This window comes from Panthera tigris, chromosome X, assembly GCF_018350195.1.
Source record: "Panthera tigris isolate Pti1 chromosome X, P.tigris_Pti1_mat1.1, whole genome shotgun sequence".
NCBI classification, from domain to species: domain Eukaryota; kingdom Metazoa; phylum Chordata; class Mammalia; order Carnivora; family Felidae; genus Panthera; species Panthera tigris.
The window spans coordinates 94,328,121-94,333,279 of NC_056677.1; the positions used below are offsets into that span (position 1 = coordinate 94,328,121).

The 5,159-nt window shown below is 44.8% G+C and overlaps 1 pseudogene; it reads right to left on the minus strand.

Annotated features, from left to right (window-relative positions):
- Positions 1-3,469: 3,469 nt before the first annotated feature.
- Positions 3,470-3,851, minus strand: LOC122235286 (annotated as a pseudogene).
- Between the last annotated feature and the right edge of the window lie 1,308 nt (positions 3,852-5,159).

Genomic DNA, 5,159 nt, shown 5'->3' on the forward strand with positions numbered 1-5,159 from the left:
AATTTAAGAAATAAAACAGATGAGGGGCACCGGGATGCCTCAGTTGGTTAGCTCTGGATTTCAGCTCAGATCATGATCTCACTGTTCCCGAGTTCGAGACCTGCATCAGGCTCTGTGCTGACGGTGGGGAGCCTGCTTGGGATTCTCTGTCTCCCTCTCTCCCTCCCTCTCCAACATGCTGTCTCTCAAAAATAGATAAACAAAAATTTTAGAGAAACAAAACAAATGAACATGTGGAAAGGGGGGAAAAGACAAAAGAGACAGGGAAACAAACCGTAAGAGACTCTTCACCATAGAGAACAAATTGAGGGTTGCTGGAGAGGAGGTGGGTGGGGGTTGGGCTAAATGGGTGATGGGCATTAAGGAGGGCACTTGTTATGAAGAGCACTGGGTGTTGTATGTAAGTGATGAATCACTGAATTCTACTCCTGAAACCAATATTGCACTGCATGCTAACTAACTAGAATTTAAATAAAAAATACCTGCCTACATATATAAACATATAAAATCTCTATAAATAAGTAAAGCAACGTGGGCAAAATGCTGAGAACAGACTTGTTTTCTTACTCTCTGTATGTTTCACAAAAGTGAATAAAGGGGCAAGTATTCATGTAAAGATGTTCTGCACCATCTCAAATCCTGCCCCACAGCAGCAGTGGTTTATGTGCCACTCTTTGGGAAACAAGGCTGTAAGTGGCTTAAAATACAGACCACAGAACGTGGGTCCAAATGTCGCCTCTACCGTGTACTCACTGTGTAATCTGAAGAGTTACGTAATACGGGGGCGCCTGGGTGGCTCTGTCCGTTAAGCGTACAACTCTGCATTTCGACACAGGTCGTGATCTCATGGTTCGTAGGATAGTGCAGAGTCTGCTTGGGATTCTCTCTCTCCCCCTCTCTCTCTGCCTCTCCCCCACTCATTCCCTCTGTCTCTCTCAAAATAAATAAATAAACATTAAAAAAAAAGAAAAGTTATTTAATACCTTTAGGCTGCAATGAAACAATGACTTAACGACAGTCACAAGGGATAATGAGCTCAAAGCGGTACATTTTCTGGCCAACGGGAAGTATCAAAAAAAAAAAAGGACTTGTATCCTTTTATTATCTAGGGGGAGAGGTCAAGAAAGACAGACATTCTAGGAGAAGTGACACTTGATTTGAATGTCAAAGGACTTCGAGGAATTAATCAGTTGGGCAAGAGAATCAAGGAGTGTTTTGTACAAAAGGGACAGAATGGCATGTGGCAGAAACCTGAGTGTACATAATCGAACTTGGGGAGCACCTACGAACAAAGCCAAGCTTTTAATGTTTGTAGTCCCAATCTCTGATAATATTTCACCTCCAGCCTCGGGTCTATCCTTTCAATGCGCGGCGTAAGTCAAAACCCACTTAGGAGATGATGATGAATTGCTTTGAGATGAGTGGAAAGAATGACAGTGACCTGTGGGAAGCAATAATTTATCTGGACTTGAACAGACTGCGTAGTCAAATGCTAAAAACAGAACTGGAGGGAAACACGGTGAACACATCTGAAGATGATCCCCCTTTTCCCTACTTTTATTTCTGTTTTCCATAGCATCTCCATTTTCCAGACACGCTTTCCAGATGCGCTCTGGAAAACTAGTCCGTTAAAAGAGCATGACGCAAATTATAAGCCTTTAAACAAGATTGCTGTAACTGAAGAAATTAGTTTTTTGTTGGGGTTCAATGGCTGAGCCATGGACTGGATCACTGCCTGGCTGGTTGGCTGGTTGAATTACGTTAATAACCAGACTGGGAACCTGTAGGTCCGGCTATTATGTTGTCTTAAGAAGCAGAACATCTTGGAATGATTCATATCAGTGCTTTAAATCTTAGACTTTGTGACAGTCAAAGATGAAAATTGAATACAAAATGGCTAATGTGGCAGTGCGGTGTAGCCGTAACCTAACTGTAACTTTTTTCCTTAAAATAATAATTTTTAAAAAATGGACCCGAGCGGGGAAAGTAATAAAATTGCAAAAGAGCCTGTGGAATAAATCAAAATTCTGTGGCCACGCCGCCACAACATTATACCCAAACTGTCTGGCCAATCATATCGTATTAGCAACCATGTATCGGATGGGTAGGACCAGTGAGCTTGAGCCAATTCTCTTTTCAATACCTATGCCCTCAGGGAAAAATGGAGAACCAAGGCCCTAGTGAGCGATCACATGTTCAGTGCTAAGAAAGGGACTGATATTGGAGCCAAGGCATTTTCCCCTTTGTCCAAAACTCTGAAAATGATAATTTTTCAAAGATGTCAGCAATCAACAAGAAGCAAGGAGGGCCATGGTTACTCAAAAGCCATCACAGGAAAGAGCTTACCAAAACAGTTGTAAGCAAGTGAGGCATCCCAAATGACACAGGATGCAATTTCATGGCTTGGCTTGCCCTGTTTCCTGAATGCTGCCATAAATTCATCTCCTAAGTATGTTTATTTGACAACCCATGAAAACCTTCATCGAGTGTTCTTTCGGGAAGCATTAAATGAAGATGGCTAGTTTTCAGTGGGTTAAAAGTTTCGCATCATGCATTTGTTTTTAAAGGTCCCAGAGCTAATTTTACTAAAATACATTCGTATTCAAAAAACCTTTTCTAACTTAATGGAGGAACTTTTATTTCATTCAAGTCTTAAAATGCACCTCCCTCCTAAAATAAGCGGTTTCCCATTTTGTATGGAAAAGACTAGCACACAGTCCCCTTGAGGGGCTGAAGTCACGCAGTCAGGGTCTGAGGTCCGAGATGACCAGGCGGCCTGTGTCCAGGCCTTGGCCGGGGCCCAGCCTTGGCCCACAGTGAGGCCCTGACGTCCATGGCCAGGCTGGCGAGAAAGGGCTCATCTCCTGTGGGTCTGCACACTCAAGATGTCCCTTGTTCCCTGATTTCACTAACCCATCATCACAGTGTCAGAACGTCGCTAACAGCCTAACGCTACGTCACAAGGCCCACGTCATTCACACCCGTTCATCTCATCAGGTAGACATTTTATTACCTCCCATCATCACAAGAATTGTGAGTACAGTACAACAGGATATTTTGAGAGAGAGAGAGAGAGAGAGAGAGAGACTATATTTGCATTTCTTTGATTACAGTATCTTGTTATAATTGTTCCATTTATTATTATAGCTGTTCATTCTCACTGTGCCTAATTTATGAACTAAACGTTGACGTAGGTATGTATAATTAAAAAAAACCCATAATATATGTAATGTATTCCCCCACAGATACGGGGGAGGCTACTGTACTTCAAAAGGTGAATGTTGTGGATGCATCCAAAATGCCTCCTGCTCAGACAGTAAGGGGGTGAGGTGCACCCACAGAGCGACGTCTGGATCCTGGGCTGGGAGCGGCTGCTGCTGGTCTGTCACCTGAAGTGAAGAAAGTCCCCACCCTTTACAGATGCAGGAGACTCAGGTGGTCTTCAATGGCTCCCCCCACTCCCAGAGGTCTAGCAGATGATGCTGGGCACCCCAGCGGCTGGGAAGTACAGGATCCAAACCCCAGGCTTGGGCCTTTCCAGAGAGCCCCCTGGCGGTAGAAGGCCTTCTCCATCTTCTTTGCAGCCGTGTCACAATAAGCAACAACCTTCGACCCTTGCTTGCCTACATTCCAGATAGTGGAGGTTGCCCCATGTGGGAGGACCTTTTCTTCCAGAAAGTGGACATGGTGGGTCCAGATGGTGGCCTGAAGAATGGAGTGTGTGGCCACGGGTGATGGTAGCAGTAGAGAATCTCCACTAGGATGACCCCACTGGCCTTTGTGAGGTGGTCGTAGGAGAACAGCAGATCCCTTGGCATACTCTGCAAGAGAGAATGAGAACCATCAGCCATTGCTGGTGTTTCCCTCCATGTCCTGAATTTTTCATTCCTACTATCCAACCTAAAGGCAAGGCATTTCAGTATTAACAAGAGGCCCAGAACCCCCTAGATGATGTTCAAAACAATAGGTGCGGATGTAACGTTATAACGTTTTGCACTTCATTGCCCAAACCTTTTTTTTAATTTATTTTTGAGAGAGAGAGAGAGATAGAGAGGAAGTACATGAGCAAGGGAGGGGGCAGAGAGAGGGAGAGAGAGAGAGAATCCCAAGCAGACTCCACGCTGCCAATGCAGAGCCCCATGTAGGGCTCGATCCCACGAACAATGAGATCTGTGACCCGAGCCAAAATCAAGAGCCGAACGCTTAACCGACTGAGCAGCCCAGGTGCCCCTGATTGTCCATATCTCTAATGACTTCACGAGCAATGCACATATATATTAATTAATTTTCATATCCGATTCTGAGGTGGCCAGAGAAGAAAACAGAAACTCAGACAAGTAATAGACTTTCTCACATTGTGGGCTCCACAAAAGGAGAAAGAGAGAAGATAGGGAAGCCTCTTTGAAATTTCTCTGGATGATAGAAGAAGGAGACAGAGGGGCACCTGGAGGGTTCAGTCGGTTGAGTGCCTGACTCTTAAATTCAGCTCAGGTCACGATCCCAGGGTCGTGGGATCGAGCCCTGTGTTGGGCTCCGAGCTGAGTATGGAGCCTGCTTAAGATTCTCTCTCTCCCTCCCCCTGCCCCTGTCCCCTGCTCTCTCTCTCTCTCTCTCTCTCTTAAAAAAAAAGGAAGCAGATGGAAAAATACTGGAAGCATAGACATTGAGAATCAAAGAATGGGAAAGAATTTAAGAAAGAAAATTCTTCATACTTTTAATTAAACAAATCAGATAAATCTTTCTTGGGAGTAGAAGCTGCTTGTTTTACTTTGTTGTCTTACAAAAGGTCGGGAAGGGGGGGGGGGGCTGGTTTGGCAGAAATACCAAAAGTTCCGTGTTTTGAGTTCAAACACTTTTTTTCCACAACCACCCCCAGCAGGAGCTTTTATACGTAAAATGACACCTTGCATTTTTCAGCGTTGGGGGCATGTTTAAATGACGGAAGCGGAAAACCATTCACACTGGAACCAAGGTCCTATTTGCCCCTCGTCATAGACCTTCCCCATGCCGTGTACATAAAGGCTGCGGTTGCTCCTGAGGGGTAATCGGGGGCCTTCGGATCGCAGAGAGGGAAAAGCGGTGTGCTCCAAAATGTCATCTGCCGCTATCGTCCAGGAAAGAAGGATCGCCTGTAAGAAAGGTATAAACAGCTTGCAGAA